This window comes from Vigna unguiculata, chromosome 1 (genome assembly GCF_004118075.2).
Source record: "Vigna unguiculata cultivar IT97K-499-35 chromosome 1, ASM411807v1, whole genome shotgun sequence".
Lineage (NCBI taxonomy): Eukaryota > Viridiplantae > Streptophyta > Magnoliopsida > Fabales > Fabaceae > Vigna > Vigna unguiculata.
Window position 1 is genome coordinate 11095462 of NC_040279.1, and position 19231 is coordinate 11114692.

The 19231-nt window shown below is 35.7% G+C and overlaps 1 long non-coding RNA gene across 1 annotated transcript; it reads right to left on the reverse strand.

The window, feature by feature from the left end:
- Positions 1-4153: 4153 nt before the first annotated feature.
- LOC114173184 lies at positions 4154-9083 on the reverse strand. Its single transcript, XR_003602459.1, has 4 exons — positions 8612-9083; positions 6690-6785; positions 4952-5056; positions 4154-4870 (listed from the first exon to the last, which is right to left on the reverse strand). It is a non-coding gene; the product is annotated as an uncharacterized LOC114173184 (long non-coding RNA).
- Between the last annotated feature and the right edge of the window lie 10148 nt (positions 9084-19231).

The following is a 19231-nucleotide window of genomic DNA, read 5'->3' on the forward strand; positions in this document are numbered from 1 at the left end:
TGTTGGAGAAAAAAGATTTACCATTGTTTTTTTATTTGTTGACGTCATCTCAGGATAATGCAGATTGTTCATTCAATACTTGAAACATTTGACTCGTCTTATTATGCAATACTCGTAAAAGACAATTAGCAAATGTTGAAATGGGTTACCTTGTTCAAGAATCAGTAATATCCTCTACTTTAGTATTACACTAAAATGCGCAAACAAGTGACAATATTATTTTCATACAACTTATAAATAAATGGGTTAAATATGTTTTTGGTCCCTTAACTTTTATAAAAATTAAAATTAGTCCCTCTTCGAAACTTTGGACCAATTTAGTCTCACATCTTCAAGAAAAATGTGTTACCCCAATACAAGTTGCACTCGTAACTAGGCTCCCAGCAAGGCATCGCATCATCACCTCCATCCAAAGCTGTGTAGCGATCCTCATCGTGATCCAACTCTGCACCCAAAATCGCTTGGCGCACCACTCGCGTCACTAGGCGGAACTTGGTTCCAGACCGCCTGGTGGGCTTTCCTCATCGCCAGGCGCCAAGCGCCTTCCAATACTCCTGGTAACAGCTTCCGCCTGGCGGGCCTTCCCTACCACCAGGCACCACGCACGTCTAGTGGCCACTGCCACTGTTTTGGTTCTCTATCGCCTGACGGCTCGTCCCACGCTGCTAGACACCATACAATAGCACAATGATATTGGTTTCTGGCACTTTTGAAAAGGTTCCAATGAACCCCCAAACATACAACACACAATAATATCCAGTCAACGATTATCCAATCATAATCCCTATGACTGGATCACGATGTACACATTTATTCACGCCACTCAATTAATTATTATTATGCATACCATATTCTCCATCATTTACTAATTGAAACTTGTCATATTCCACTCAACATACTCCAAGTCTTATAATCATACATATTAGTATTCATGTAAACTCATGCCACTAACATTGGTCAATATTGCGCATATGCTTTAAAACAACATAACAAATACACCTGCCTATGAGCAATGAAATACACAATCCAGACCACCTCACATATACTCAATCTAACACACTTCACAGACAAACCTACAACTATTTTTTTTTCACATATAATATGCCAAGCTAAAATTTACCATTATACATGATCATACTATCATACATAGACATAATTCCATAACAATTTCCCTCATTCACACATAATTCAAAAGAAGAAAATAACTTAACACCCACTAGATAAAAAACGCGCCCAAAACAGCCAAAAGAATGCAATGTTGTCGTTGCCAAGGCGGCATATCATATTCTGAGCAGAAACCCAAAATTTTATCGCTCTAGTGAAAACCTTAAACCCCCAATTCGAATTTCAGTCAATCAAGTGCATAAAATCATAACAATTCCGATTTCCTACATGCATATTCATCACATACAGTAATAAACTCTCAATTTCACCATGCTTTAACTCCAATAATCACATTAACAAATTAACTCCGACCCCCAACATGACTCCCTCATGTTTATGCTTCCTAAATCAATCACCAAACTCATATGAACATAGCATTAATCATCAATTACCTAATTTTTATTCGTCAAATCATGTATAAAAACATTACTAAAGATCCAACCATCCAAGAATCCATAGAAAATTGCCGCAACATAACAAGGGTTCGTGTCGCCTAGCGGAAACATCCCTACCTCCAGGCGGTTCATCTCAAAAACCTAGGAATGGGCTTCTCGATCATGCATCGCTTGGTGGATCTTCAAAGTCGCCAAGCGGTTTCTGAGAAATTTTTAGAAACTCGAAACAATGGAAATTTAAAACAAAATAGGCAACATCCAATCATACCATACATCACGAAAATCATACAATAAGTATACATGTAAATGAGCTTCCCTAACCTGGCAATCCGTGCTCCAATTGCAAAACCTAAGCTAGCTTTTTGATCCACGAAACCTTCTCCTTCTCTTCCCCCCGTTCAGCTCTTCCTCTCACTCACTAACACACAATGGTTATTCTGTATTTCCTCTCGTCATAGTACACACCAATTGTAGCCTCCAAAACACACTCTAACACCCTTAATTTTCCCTTTAACTATGCCTTAATTGTGGTTTATTGCAAGTAAACGAAAATACATTGAAATGGGGTTTAATTGCCATTCAACAACCATTATGAGATGCTTTTCTAGCCCTTCCATTTGCTCCATGGCTAGGGTTTTCTGATTTCCCTCATTCATGCCAAAAAGGAATTTGGCAAAAGGAACTTAATTTGCTTAAGTTAAGGTTTGAACCCATTACCACACAATCGCAATTCAAAGTGCACAACCAACTCAACCAAATCATGTTTCATGATAATCTTTATAATTCTAGAATTATATTATCACTCCTCATGATCAAGCATATTATTATTAAAATAATAACAATTAAATTAACACCCGAATGTCATACATAAGACTCGAACCAAAGTCCCCCTGTAGTATCCAAGTACTCTCAACCACTTGAACTAGTATTATTCCTTATCATTTATTCTAGCATTAATTACCATAAAGGTTCCCAATACCCGCATTCATTAAATAATTATCTATTTAATTATTTAAATTTCTCGGGTCTTACAAGATGAATTGTAAAGTTGATATGCATGTGGAATGACAAGAAAGTTGCAATGGTTGATATGGTTTGGAGTGTTGCTTGAGTATTGGGGTTGTATGGTCGAATCCTACTCAGAAAAAAAAAGGAGAAATTATTGGTATATTTTTTAGTAAATTCGTGATACACATAGGGAGGCAAAAGGTTAAGGCAAATACATTGTATCTGGACACAGTCACTATGGAGCTAAGTCAGAATTTTTTTTTAGAAGAAAGCATAGGGAGAGTAAGGGGAATGTAAGTTTTGGAGAAAAGGAAAAGAGGGGCTGCAACTAAGTCAATTTTTTTTTTAAAAGAAAGCATAGGGAGAGTAAGGGGAATGTAAGTTTGGGAGAAAAGGAAAAGAGGGGTTTTTGTGAGGCAACATTGGATTGGAAGCAAAGGAAGGTAGAGAAAGTGAAGGTGATCTCATTTCAAGAATTCCAAGTAAGGGGAGCTGTGTGTTTATGTGATGAATGTCTTGGATATGAGATAAGAAGTGTTTATCCTTGTGGTAAAAGAAGGTTGGTTTTTTGGTGTAAGAGGTGCTAAACCATTTCTTTGATATTACTTGATTTATTAATTTATGGGATGGTGAATTGTAAATTGGGGTTAAGTTTTGGCATAAGGGTGTTAAACCATTTTCTTGATATTAAGTGATTGTGTGTAGAGAAATGATTGTAAATTGATATATAGAATGGTGAAATGGAAAAATGCATCTATGGGTTACATTTTTTTGTGTAAGGTGGTGTTAAGCCTTGTTCTCATTATTTTGTATTTATGTATGGAGAATTAGTTTCATTTTAAAATATGGAAATATCACTGCAAGAAATCAGCTTATTATCTACGCCAGTTTTTCGTGGGTAATGTTCACTTTTTCGTAGGTAATGCGTTGTTATCTACGAAGCAAATTTCGTAGGTATTGAGCTGCTAGGTAACTTTATCTACGAAATTGTGCTTTGTAGATAACGTACCTAATATCATTATCTACGAAAGAAAGACGTAGATAATTATCTACGAATAACCTACGAATATCATTATCTACGAAAATAGTTGGTGGATAAATTACAACTGGAGTTATCTACGAAATATTTCGTAGGTAACTTATCTACGAAAATTGTCGTAGGTAATATATCTGCGATATTCTGCGTATGTAATTTACCTACGAAAATCTTCGTAGGTAAATTATCTACGAAATATTTCGTAGGTAATTATCTCCTACATTTTTCGCATATGTAAATTACCTACGAAGGTCTTTGTAGGTAATTATCTACGACAAGTTTTGTAGATAATTTACATACGAAACTTTTCATAGGTAACGTTATAATATTAAAAAAAATTATAAATAATTTTAATTTCTAAAAATTATCATTATATATTTGTCAGGACTTACGTCTAAACTCCACCTGTAAACAATGCAGTAGACAATTTTGTCTACTTAACTATACATAAAATATTCTAGAATTAGAAAATATAGTAGTTTTATATCATAGACAAGAGAAGTGATGTCTAGACATAAAAGTTGGACTCCACCTGTAGATCCTACAAACATTCCAACATTCAAATAACACCTTCAAATATAAAACAACATAGTTATCCAAAGGTTTAGCAGCATTCATATAATCACATCAAAACTATAAAACTACAAATATAAAATAAAGTAGATAACACAAATTAAGAAACTAACAAATAAGCTACATAGGTCAAGTCCTACAATTTAAAAACTAACTAAATTTACCTCTAGTTCAACAAGTCCTACAATTACAAACCTAACTAATAATCTGCATAATGAGAAGAGTTTTGCCCATGCTGGTGGTCCCTCTCCCGAGCATCATCTTGGTTTTGATCCTTATTTTGTGGTTGTTCATTGAAGTCTTGCAAAATGGTTTGTGCGGCGGGAGGAAGAAGAGGGAGAACAACAGTTACTAGGGATTCTAATTTTCTCTGCACTCGTTGATTCTCCTCCCTAGATTGACGAAACTCTTCCCTAGATTGACGAATTTCTTCTTCCAACCTTAGAATTTTTTGTGAATCCATACTTGTAGAACTGGATGGTTGTTGTGTGAAGGCTTCCCCACAAAGATAATTTTCATTCAGTTTTCCAACACCATATACTCGTCCCTTAGGATTTTTTCCACCAGCAGCAACTAACCAACTTTTTTTCCTTAACTTCTCTTCCTCACTAGGGTCCAATGGAGATATTTCTTCTCCTTCACCACAAGAAGCAGCCTCAGATCTTGCTTGGGAAAATACAATTTGAAATTCCTCCTGTTATTCAAAATAGACATGTTATATAATGGCAAATCTTTATATTTAAAAAGGAGGAAATATCTAAGTTAGAGAAATTACATATGTTTGTTTAGATCTGTGATCTACAAAATCACCGGTATTCTTGCGAACATGAGTATGGTGGAAAAGCTCATCAAAATGTACAGGACGACCCAATTGTTCTGCCTATAACTAAAACTAATTAATCATGATAAAATAGTAATCAAGTTATATAACACCGGTTTTCAGTAGTCAAATTTTGATTTTCTAGTACAGAATTGAGTCATTTGCCAAATATAACCTAACTTGAACAATTTTCCCTTGCACCCATTTTTTAGCCTATTTTTAACTTTTATTATGAATTTTTAGCTTATTAGCACCTTGGACCCGTAAAACCATGTTTATACACTGTTCTACAGTTGTGAGGTGAATTAGGCTGAGTTGTGGGACATTGTTGAATTCAAGTGCGAGGGGATTTTTGATAAAGAGGCATATGTGACTGAGTTGGTTGCTGAAATATCTTGTGAATCAGTGAAAAATGAGAGCAAAAACTGGAACAAAATGAGAGAAAAAACTGGAACAAAATGACAAAATTCTGGTGAAGAAGAAAAATATGAAAAAGATGGAAAAGTGGAAAAAAAATTAGGATGTGCAGTTTTTAGTTAGAAAAGTAGGATGAGTCAACTGTGCAAAATTTTTATTGGGAGATTTGTTTCTGTTTTTAGAAAGTGAGTTGCTTTTCTTTTTATTTTTCCCTAAGTGTGCAATTGTTCAAGTGTGGGGGTGTGATAATTTTCTAATTTTTCCTTTTTTTTTGTCCATTTGTATTCATTTTGGGTTGGTTAAAGTGTTTAATTCATAGTTTTTACCTTAAATTTAGTTTGGAGTGTCATATTCTTAGTTTTTTCTTAATTTGTGTTAATTAGTTTTGGATCGTAGTAGTTTAGCCTAGTTGTTAGTTGTTTAGCTTCATTAACCTATACTAGAATAGTGTAGTCTAGTATTGGTCATAACATTTACTAATTTCAACATCCTAGTTCTAGAATCAATTTGAGTAGGTAGTTACTCTTAGTTTCTATTTTTTTTTATTTTGTTAGTTCTATAATTTTGCATTATTAGGCTAGTTATAGTATTTTTACATCTTAGCTTAGTTTAGTATAGCACAAACTGATTTGTAGTTAGCTTAAGTAGTTTAGTTTAGATTAAGGTTACTTTGTATGCATTTGGAGAGTTTTATTGTGTCATAAATCTAGTTTAGAATAGGTAAATTGTAGGCGCTGATTTGTAGTTTTTAGCAAGTTTAGTCTAGTTAGTGACCTACCTTAGTCTGGTTTGAGTAGTTTTGAATAAACATTGTTTCTAACCAGCAAAGAGGTGCAGTCAAATGGAATGTAGGCCAGTGCTTTAAAGTTGATACAAGATTAGTGATCAAGAGAACAAAGTGAAACCAATCAGCAAAGAGGTGAAATCTGGACTAGTTTTGGCAAAAATCCACATAATTGATTTTATAGTTGACTTTTGCATTGAAGCTCAAATGGATATGCCAGCACTGGGGGAGGCTAATGGACATCAAAGTACATTTGTGTTGAGCTATAGCTGTCAAAACACACCAGTCTTCATTTACACTTGAATAGTTAACTAGCCTAGTTATATATTACTTAGTTGAATCTTATTTTTACAGTTTTAGGAATTAGAATAGTTAACCATGTAGTTTTACTTGAGTTTTGTAGTAGTTTGGATTGTTTTACTTATAAACAGTAACAAATGGATGTAACCCAAAAATAACAGATATCAGTCAAAAAAGTCAGCAATGTAGTACCTTAAAGAAATTTTATCAAGAGAGTGTGACTTCAGGACCAAAACTTTAACCTTCTCACAAACAAAAAACCAAGCTAGGATCTCAGATGGTGCAACTCTATCCACAAAAAGAAAAGAGATACATAAGTGCATGAGTATCAAAATTGTGATCTAAGAAAATTTGACACACCTAGGACATATAGCAGTAAGTAATTACAATCAACTTCTTATATATCAACTTACAATATAATATTTTATAATTGAGTTACTCAAAAACGATAATCCTTGATAGGTTACAATAAAACTTTCCTATACATATACAAACCAAAAATCGAACCTCATCATATACTTAATGAAACATTAATTATGCATCATAATTGAAGGAATTTTCACAATAAACATAACATGTAGTTGAAAACTTATTTGAGCTGCATTCTTGCATTTGATTGACCACTGCATATTATACAACCTCAAATCTCAACATCGTGACAGAAAAAAGTAAGAAACAAGGTACTAAAATAGAGGAGGAAATTAACAGTATGAGTATTCCATTTTTACCATCATTTTTCAGTTGACCCAATGATGTTAAAGATATCTGGAATATCTGAAAAAGATATTGGTCTCTAAAAGAGCAAGCATACCAATAATATTATCTGATTTTAATGTATCAAGGTATTTGATTAAAAGCGTCATCCAACGTTTGACTTCAAAATATGTCAATTTCTCTTCCACCTTTCTTAAGCTACTCTACTATCACAATCACCTACATTTTTCAATCATTTGATTTACCTTTTAGAGACTTTGCTGCATCAAATTTAACAGGAGCACAAGGTCTCAAGGGAAAATCTTGGCCTGATTTGGACATGTTACCATTTGGATGGCTAACTAATCCAGGTTAGCCTAAATGCTCTTGCATTTCTACTTTTTTCTTTAATTCATTAGGATCAAGCTAGTCATGGTATTCTAATCAGTTCCCAATTTACATCAAATGCATAACAATTTTCTAATTTACATCCAGTGAATTTTTTATGCTAGATGTTTAAGAATATAAAGTATAAAAACTTCTTTTTATTTTGTTTCGTTTTTCGATAGATGCTCATGAAGGTCCACATAGGTCTACTAAGCTTACTCAAGATGAGCAAAGAACTCAGGTACATATGCAAAAACACACAACATAATCAAATTATTGTAATAAATTCTAAGTGGTGTTATTCTCATCTCACAAACCTTTGATCTTATAACAAATCCTACCCTTCTGGAGATGAACTCTTTTAGCTTAAACAATTAGGAGGCACGTTGAAATTTTCTTGCTTTTTTTCCTTTGTAATCAATGTTTATAAAATCTTACATTGGCACTGTTTCTGCTTTTTTCTTATGTAGTTTCCTCATATCGTAACATTAGATTGCAACCGGAAGAAATGGTTTGTCTAATCATCATCATCATTTCATCTATATTACACTTTTATAGTTCAATTTTTCTCCAATACCAAATTCATATGTAGTAAAATAATATAAAGAAAAGTCTTCATTAAATGTTAGTGTAAGTTAGTATGAAAAACTTAACATTAACTAAATTAAACACAACAAGATGTGTAAGCCACATTGAATCTTCAAGACACTTGACATGTAAAACAGAGTATTCAAGTAGCACAAGTTAAGACAATTGCCTCCATAAAAAACACATACAAGCACAAACTCGTGCCAATAGTATTTTGCAATGTTCCCACTATAGATATTCAAGTAGCACAAGTTAAACTCTACCCTGATTCATCTTAGAGATAAGTTGTAAAATGAAAGATCCCTATCAAATTGAACCCGTAAATAGAACCAAAGGAATCTTCGCAGAATAACAAAACTAAACAAATGGAGACAGAATCAATCGAAAGAAAACGGTTAGCCACAACCATACATCCCAAAATGTAAAACCCTAAACCCATCACTTACAATTATTTCCCAATTCATGGAGCATTTCTGATTCCTTCTTGTGCACAAAGTTAGGGTTTGTGAAGGGTCTTTTGCTTTGTGAACATGAACGTCTTTTTGGCCAGGGTTGGAGAATGAACCTCAACCTGATTGGGACGCGTTGCTGCCACGGAGTCACATTGCCCGGGTCAACGATGAAGATTGATGTTGCTGTGTTGGATGAAGGTTGCTATGACGGAGTGACGAGTTTCCGGTGAGTGTGAGGTGAGGTTTCAAGATGATTGGGACGCGTTGATGCCACAGAGTCACATTTTCTGGGTCAACGATGAAGGTCGACGTTGCTGCGTAGGATGGAGGTTGCTGCGATGGAGTGACGAGTTTCCGGTGAGTGTGAGGTGAGGTTTCGAGAAAGGGAAGTGAGGTTTTGAGAGTGTGAAGTGAGGTTTCGAGAGTGGAGGTGAGGTTTCGAGATTGAGAGTTTTTCTTTCTAACTTAGAAAAAAAATCTGTCTGAAGGATTGGGTAATACAAAGTTACTTTAAAATATTATATTTTTAATAAAAATAATATAATTTTTACATACAAAAATTTTCGTAGATAAAATTTTTTAAAATAATTTTTATATATAATTTTTATGATATTTGTTATCTACGCCAAATTTCAAAGGTAATACTTCGTAGAAAAATTTTCCACCAAAGTGAGTCATAGTTACTTACAAAATTTTTGTACGTAATTTACTTTTCTTTTACCTACGAACTATTACATTATCTACGACTACTCTTCGTAGATAAAATAAAATTATCTACGAAAAATATTTTGTAGATAAATTTTCCTAGATAATAGCCAATTTTCTTATAGTGTATAAAGGGGTAATTGCATTCTTAAGGATGAAATATGACAACAAGTTTCTTTAATGGTTGAGCTCATGGTGGTAGTGTGAATTGTATATTTTGGGATTAACATCTAAGGTTTACACACTAAAACATATTTATCTTGTTTATTATATGAAATTTTATTAAAAAAAATAAAAGAAGAAAAGAAACGTAAACATGGAATTAGATATCTTCGACCATTGACATTTTTAAGAAAATATATATAAAATGAAAAATTGAATTTTGATGTTTATTTTTATTCGAAAAAGAAAGTAAAATGGGATATAGCGTAGAGAATTCCTTAGGGCTTACTATAATATTACAAATATGTTGCAAATAGAGATGTTAAAAAAATCCGTATCTGCTCTTATCCGCGAATAAAACTCGCAACGGGTAGAAAATTGATATTGTAAATAGATATTCATATGTTAATGGGACGGGTACCGATATCATAGTATTTGTACCCATGGATATCTCCGTACCCGCTATACTCTAATTTAAATTTTAAAAAAAATTAAACAAACATGATTAAAACATTAACACATTGATTTTTAATGGATTATTTTTTATCAATTGATTTCAAAAAATCTTCATTTCATTGTAAACTATCATTCAACACTATTTAAATGAGTTAGTTTTACACTTTGTTTGAGATTTATGAATTTTATGCATTGTATTTTTATTTAGATTTATGGTTAAAATATGTTGTTCAATATTAAATTTTACTTTTGTAAATACCCACGGATACTCATACATATATATGGATATTAAAAAATATGTGAATATCCACATAACGGATATTCATACAGATATATGTATGAATACAGAACAAATATTTATCCAACATATATGATACGGAAGAACTACTGTCGATACTCTAGTTACCTTGTTGACATATCTAGTTACAAACCGATCGATCTATGTGAGTAAAAATAGAGCATAATTATGATCAATTATTTGCAGTGAAACAACTATTATTGAGAGAGTACAAGAAGAGTTTGGGGTATTACATAGTGCACCTAATTAATAAAATAACTGATTCAAGAGAATCATACTTCAACATTACTTGGTGGCAGTCCAGGAGGCACAGTGAAATCTAAAAAGTAAAAATCCAAATTAAGAGGTCATCAGTTAGCCATTAAAACCATGAAAAATTGTAAGTAATACTAATTTCATCCCAATATGTTCACTTAAAACAAAAAAAAAATTAAATATTTACCTTTTTATATATTTATATTAAAATTATCTTAGTCACATTATTAAATACATTGTATTTACTGTGTTTATATCTATTCATTGTATTAACTAAAAGAACAAATATAAATTATTCTCTCAAAAATTTTGCAATTCAACCATATTATAAAACTATTACTGAAATTTAGATTATATAATTTTCTTACTCCAACACTTGTAGCCAGCAGGCAAAGGCAGGCGACTGTAGCTGAAGCAGTGTAACACTCTCTTCCAGTCCAGAGTTTCTCCCACCACACCTCCAATTGGAAATACTGTTCAGAAATGAATAAATAATAATTATTAAGTTTCTTTCATATTAATTTTTTTGCTACCAGGTTTCTGTATAAACTTCACATTTAATTAACTAATTAAGATAAATTACTCCTTACGTACTCTTAAAAAATAGAAAAATAAAATAGATAAAATTAGGCCTACACTTAAAATGAAGTTTTGTATTTAAATAATTTTTTATTTTTCAATTATTATAAGAAAATGTGTTTTATTTTTAAACTAAATTACAAGTATTTAGTACTCCTTAACAACTGACACATGAAATATATGTAATATGATAAATTGAGTTTTACGGTGGATTATAATATAATCTTCAAACGCCCCGTTTGATAGAAAAAATATTTTACGTGACTTTTATAAAAAAGATGAAATATTTTGAGGCGGAAAAACAAATTTATTAAACCTATTTCATATAAGTTATGAAATGAAATATTTTTTTCTTTAAAAAATACAAGATTAATAGTTTAATTTTTACCTAATCTCCTTCTACCCATATGTTATTATTATATGTGTAAGAAAAAAAAGGCAAAAGGGGTTCAAATGTAAAAGAGAAGTTGATAAACTATAAATTATGCGCGTAGTTTTCAACTAAAGATTTATGAAGGAAAAAAGAAAAATAAACAGCACACTTCATTTTGAAAAAAATTATTATTTCATTGGTGATCACATATAATGGACAAATACAATATATATATATATATATATATATATATATATATATATATATATATATATATATATATATATATATATATATATATATATCGGATGCAAATTTAAATTATATTTAAAATAAATATGATTATTTTTGTGTGAATGTAAATTAAAATAAAATATATTGAATATTTTCAACAGAAAAATTTATAAATAATTATCGTTTTTTATTGGTTTATATATTAGACAATGACAAGTATCAAATTCAATAAAGTATTAGATATTGATACATGTTACAAATTGAATTGGTGCATTATGATCACTTTACAATTATTATTTTTTTAAATCCGGTGGAACCCAAGATGCACGGAATCCTTATTAAAAATTAAAAAATTAGACGGAAGAAATTAAGTTTACATTTGAAAAATATATGTACTTTTGAACAATTTTTATGGTTATTTTTTTTAATTGATAATCAATAAGTTCATCCTCAATAGTCTTTAATACAATATTTTTAGTACCTGAAAATACTTTAAAATTACCAAGTCATGATTGTTGAAACAAGTCTAAATGTTTTCAAAGGAAGAACATACCAACTTTCCGAGAGAGGCTGTTGCACCAGCATGATAATTTTGGATATACGTCGTTGATGGCTTTAATGCACCTGTCATTAGGGTTCACAAGTCTTTGATTAGTCTTGTTCATGTAATACGTGCATTCTATAGTCATGCCACGTATTTCTACTTCACATTCCTCTGCGGAAACCAATTTTTTCTCATTCAACACTGATAAACATTTATTACAAGGATTACCAGCAACCACAAGGATTTCATATCTGAATTTCCCATTTTCTCTTCTACTTTTTCTTTCGCTTATGTTCACTTCAAATGTGGCTTTTAAATACTCTAAATTTCTTCTTGGTTTAAGACCAAACTTTTAATGCCAGTGAAGAAACGGCTACATATGTATTAAATGTTTATAACACCCCCATATGTAACTGTTTGCTACATAAATATATACTTAACTTTCCATAACCGTTTATTGTTCAGACATGTAAATAAACTCGGAGGAAGATAGATCCATGTGTATAATATCAGACAGATGTGGATAGTTAAGGTAATTAGGGTAATTAGTTGGCCTTTTGAATAGAGGTGTCAATTTGGTCCAGCCCACAAGGCTTGGCCCTGGCCTATGTAGGCTAGGGTCAAAAGCCCACATTGAAAAAAGCTCCCAACAAAGAAGTCCACAAGGCCAAAATATATTATTTTTTAAAATATATTACTATCTGTGGGACAGGCCCAACGAACTGGATAAACATGACGACCTGAATAGGTCAAACGACTCGGACCTGCCCGACGACCTAGACAAGAATGACGACTCGAATGGACCTGATGATCCAAACAGGCCCAACAACCCGAACGGGTCCGACGACTTGGACGACCCGGACCACCCGGACGGACCCGACAACCAGAACAAAACCGACAACACGGACGGACACGACAACATGGAGGAGCCCGATGATCCGAACGGGCCCTACGACCCAAACAAACCCAACGACCCAGACGGGCCCCACGACCCAAACAAGCCCGACGACCTGTATGGACCCAACGACCTGAACGGGCCCTACGTTCCAAACGGTCCTAACGACACAGACAGGCCCGACGACATGGATGAGCGCGATGACTCGGACGAGTCTTACAACCCAGACGGGCCCGATGAGCCGAGTGGGCCCGACGATCCGGACAAGCCCTACGACCTAAACGGGCCTGATGACCCGGGTGGGCCCTAAGACTTAGACGAGCCCGATGAAACGATTGGGCCCAAAGATCTGAATGGGCCCGACGACCTAGATGGGCCCGACAACCTGGACGAGCCCAACGAGCCAAATGGGCCCGTCCGGGTTGTAAGACCCGTTCGGGTTGTGGGGCCTATCTGGATGATCAGGCCCGTCCAAGTCGTCGTGTCTATTTGGATCGTTGGGCCCTACCGGGTCTTTGGGCCCGTCTGGGTCATCGGGCCATCTAGGTCGTAAGGCCCGTCTGAATTTTCGGGCCCGTCTGGGTCATTGGGTCCGTCCGTGTCTTCGGGTCTGTCTGTGTCGCCAGGTCCATTTAGTTCGTAGGACCCGTTCGGGTCGTCGGGTCCATACGAGTCGTCAGGCTTGTCCAGGTCGTTGGGCCCGTTCAGATCGTGGGCTTGTTCGAATCGTCGGGCCCATTCGGATCGTCGGGCCTGTTCGGGACGTCTGGCCCGTTCAGGTTATCTGGCCCGTTCGAATCGTCGACCCCGTCCGGGTCGTCAGGCCTGTTCAGATTGTCGGGCCTCTCCTAGTCGTCAGGCTCGTCCAGGTCTTTGGGCCCATTTGTGTCGTCGGGCCCGTTTGGGTCTTTGGTCCTGTTTGGATCATCGGGCCTATTTGGGTCGTTGGGCTTGTTCAGGTCGTTAGGCCCGTCCAGGTCGTTTGGCCTGTCCTGGTCGTCGGGCGCGTCTGGGTCGTAAGGCTTGTCCGGGTCGTCGAGCCCATTCGGCTCCTCGGGCTCCTCCAGGTTATCGGGCCCGTCCGGGTCGTTGGGTCCGTCTGGGTTGTCGGGCCTGTCTGGGTTGTCAAGGTCGTTCTGGTCGTCGGGTCCAACCTGGTCGTCGAGCTCGTTTTGGTCGTCGCGCACATCCTAGTCATCGGACCCATCCTTGTCATCGGGTTCATCCTGGTCATCAGGCCCGTTCGGGTCGCTCGACTTGATCTTTAACTCTGGCTTAATGTAGTATTATTTTGCGGGCTAACCCACCTTAGCCCTAACCCTAACCCACTAGAGAAGGGGCTTTGGGGGTTGGGGCTTTTTTTTGGCCCCCTCATTTGGGGCCCCCCTAAAAGGGAGCTTTATGAAGAGTGGCTAGGGGCCAAATTGACACCTCTACTTTTGAATAAGGGTGAACAAAAAATCTAATTTTCTTGATCCAATCCACCTTTATTCCAATCCAATCCATTTACAATTTATTTTATTAAAAATCCAATCCATTTAAAATTCGTTTCAATAGATCTGGATTTCAATCTAATCTACATTTATATATTTTATGGATTGAATATCCATTCTATAAATCAAGATTTTCAAATATGCATAATCCAACAAATCCAATCCAATCCAAATTTTTAATTTAAATTTTTAGTTGGGTTAGGCTAAAGATTGAGATGGACTAGGCTAAATTCAGACTCGAACGAGGCTTGCTTGACGTCCTGTACGGACAGGACAAGCCTGACGACCCTGAAACCTAGGCAGGCCTGACAAACTAGACGAGTTGGTCGAGCCCAATGATCTAAAAAAGTCGGGTGAGTCCGATGACCCAAACGAGCCAGGTGGGCCCGAAGACGCGAATGGACCATGCGAACCCGATGAATCGAACGGGCCAGGTAGGCCTGAAGACCCGAACGGGCCAGGTGGGCCCAAAGACTCATATGGACTAGGATGTGTCGATCAAACGACTCGGATGGGTCGTGCCCGATGACCTATACTAAGTGGGCAGGCCCAATTTACCTTGATGGATCAAGCGGGCTCGACGACCCGAACAGGTTGAGTCAGCCCGACGAGCTGGACAAGTTGAATCAACTCGATGATCGGACAAACCGTGCCAGACAAGTTGTACGAACCAGGTAGGCCCGATGCCCGAATCAGCCAGGTAGGCCTAAAGACCCATATGGGTTGGGTCGGGTCGGCCTGACAATTGGGACGGGTCGTGCCCGACGACCTGTTTAGACTGAGCAGGCCCGAGACCCTAATGGGCCAAGTGAGCTCGACGACCCGGACAGGCTGAGTTGTGTTGGCCTTAAGGACACAAGTTTTATAAAATTCAATTTAAATTTCTTTTATGAAAAATAGATTCTGGATTTTGAACTTGATCCAAATATTTGGACTAGATTTAAATCTTGATCCAAATATTTGGATTTGGATTTTAAAAAAATTCAAACTAGTTTTTGCTGAAAAAATTAATTTGGGTCGAAAATCAAATCTAATTATTTGGATCTAAAATGGATGTGGATTGGATCATTAAAAATCCAATCCATGTCCACCACTACTTTTGAAGCAGTTTGTCAGGAAGGATTGTTTGGAGCAAAGTCTTCCTCATCGGAGAAGTCTCTGTACGCAAGCTTTGAAGAGCGAAGCATAGGGTCGATCGAAAGAGAGAACATTTGAGACTAAGAAGCAGAAGCATATACCGCCTATTGAGAGGGCACATATATACCATATTTAGAGGATTCGCATGACTTGACTCCTCCAATTCATCGCAAAAGAGGCATGTTCGAGCACTTAAAATGGTGCATTTTGTCGAGAGGAAGGTTAAAAGCATGCCTCTAATAAAATTCAATGACCAGGACTTCCAAGATCTAAATCCTGATTATGATACCTCTATGGTCATCTCGACCGAGCTAGTAGAATACGACATCAGTAAAGTGTTGGATGATTAAGGAACTTCAGTCAACATCTTGTACTGGAAAAAACTTTCCAAAAGATGGAGATTTTTAAAGACATGAATATACTTAATGATGAGCAGATGGTAAGGTTCTCAGATGAACGGGTTGCTACCCGTAGTTACCTATACATGTAGACGCAGATGGAGTCAATTGGGGATAGCCGAAAGGTGTGATTGTAGTAGTTGTTGGTAGAAGCCCACACCTTATGCAATGTGTTGTTAGGAAAACCATAAAAATGCCTTCAGGGCCATAGTATCCACGCCAGACTTAGCCATGAAATTCGCATCCGACAGGGGTAGAATCTGCAAGGTCTACGCAAAGCATAAGGAGGCTCAGGAGTGCTATGTTGCAAGCCTAAAAGTAACACCCTACCACCCTCCTCAGAAGGTTCGTTGTCGTATGTAGCGAAGGAACTTAGATCCTAGGACGAACACCACTGGTAGGATGGAACCTCAAGGAGAAATTAAGGATCTAAAGATAGGCCAATCAAATGACTAGGTCACTAAGTTGAGTAGTGATCTAAGTCATGCACAAGAGCAAATGTTAGTGGCTATGATCCTAAAATTCAAGGACCTTTTTGCATGGACATTCACATATATGTCACGAATACATCTTCGAGTGATATCCCACAAGCTGGCCATCTTTAGGGAGACTTGACCAATGGCACAAAAAACTGGGCAACTAGTAGAGGAAAGGTGAAAAGGGGGTTGTGGCCAAAGCAAAGAATCTGTAGGAAGCAGGGTTTACTTGGGAGGTCAAGTACACCACTTGGCTCTCCAACGTGGTGCTAGGAAAGAAACTAAATTATTATTGATGGATATGCACTGATTTCATCAACCTCAAGAAAGCATGCCTAAGGACGCCTACCCCTTTCCTAACATTGATCAACTGGTAAAATGGAGTCTCAAGTCATCAAGTGCTGAGCTTTCTGGATGCATGCCCTAGGTATAATCAGATACCCATGTACCATCTAGAGAATGAGAAAACCACATTCATCACAAAATGGGGAAGCTATTGTTATGAAGTCATGCCATTTAGCTTAAAGAATGTGTGGGCCACTAATGAGTTCATATTTTTGTCCTCATTTAATACTTAATTTTGGGTATTTTATAGAATTTTTATGCTTAAGGATTGATTTAATTAGGATTTGTGATTATTGGGCTTTTTTTGTTCGTGAGATAAAAATGGCTTAAAAAGTGATTTTAGTTGCATAATTGGCTTAAAAATGGCTTAAATTTAGTTTTTTAAAAGTGTGGAATTAAATTGTTTCAAGTTACAAAATAAGGCCAAAATTAGTAAATTATGGAAAGAAGTATACACAAAGTTGAAAACACCTATGATTTTTGCTTATATACCATCCCTTTCAAATAGCTCACACAAACTCTGTCCCACATCCCTATTTTTACTTATTTTCACCCCCTCCTACAAGTTAAACCCAACTCAACCAGATCATGCCATGTGACAATCCTTACCTTTCAAATTTGTCCAACCATATGTTGCCACGTGTCACTATCCTATCAAAGTAAGATGAACCAATGGAAGGCTGCTACGTCAACATCTTCCCTTCCACTAGCCAGAAACCCTAGGCTATCATGACAGCCACCATTGAAGCCTCCATCATTTAGCCTTTGACGTCAGTAGCCATAACGTGCTTCTTAATGGAAAGAACCCAGAAAACGCAAGTTATTGGCGCCTCCGGCCACCATGGAATCACCATCTCCACCACGAACTTGCAACAATGCCGACGACAAATGCAGATCACGCCATCTTCTTCACCATAAAAGTAGCACCTCCATTGAAGCCATTGAAGCCCTCGCGCACTAGAGGATTCGAGGCAAATCTTTCCACCACACCTGCACCAGGCAAGCTGCTAGCGTTCACTGCACCAAAACAAAAACAACCACAAACCTCAACCACGCACCACACCGATGAGCTTGTCAAAGTTTCATCACCATAAGAATAACACAAGAGCCTTGTCGAAACAACATCCAATATGACATAAACCATTCAGATTCATGAAACACAACACCTTCACGCTTTTGCGTCTATAAAAACCTTCTACTAATGGACAGTCAATAGATAAAAGATGGTGAAACAATCAAAGTCTGGTCAAAAGAGGGTTGAAATGCAATTATTCATCTTTTTGGATTTCTATGCAAATTTGGACTACAAGATCGAAGGGGTTGAATTGGAATTTTGGGCAAAATTCAGTTGATTAATTATCAGAATATTTTTAATTAATTTAATTACGTATGAAAATATCAACAGAGGATAATTACCAAATAATTTTAAAATTGCTCAATTCTTTTGGATTATTATTTATATATTTTTAGATAATTAATTAGATAATATCAATTAAGAATATCTTCTAGATATTTTTAAAAATGATAAAATTTGTTAATCATTTGAAAAATATTATATCAAAAGAGAAAAGATTTCAGCAACCAAAAAGATAAAGTCTAAGTCTAATCAAGACCTATATAAAGAGACCCAAGGGAGTAGAAGAATATACTTAGCAACACTATGGTTTTGGCCGCTACCATTCATCACATCTCTCTCTTCCTTTCCATCTTTTTTTTTCTTCATAATGTTTCTTCCATCTATCATGTATTTCACTCCATCCATGGAGGGCTAAGCTTCTAAGGTTAATTCCGTTGTAATTTTTTAACTGGATTTTGAGGTTGGATGAATAAATTTGTTTGTTCTTTTGATTCTTGTTGAGATTTATTTTCATCTAGGTCTTTTGGTTCTTAATCTAGTAGAAGTAATGATTTTTACATTGTAGCAAGTTAGCATAGTGTTAAATCTACATAAAATAACAATGGTATGAGTCCAAGAGTTTTTAAATTTTAATTGAGAAGTTACTTTGATTAATTTTAGAAACTTTCATATGATTGCATGAGTTTTTGCTAATTATTGAGAAGTTACTTTGATTAAAGATGAAAACTTATATTAGAATTAATCAGGAAGCTACTGTGGTTAATTATATTTTTACTATATAATAGAGGTAAAAGAATAGACATGATTAGGCATAGTAATATTTTATTAAGAAGTTACTTTGGTTAAATTTATTATGACTAATCTATAAAGTTTTTATTTCCGATTGAGAAGTTACTTTGGTTAATTG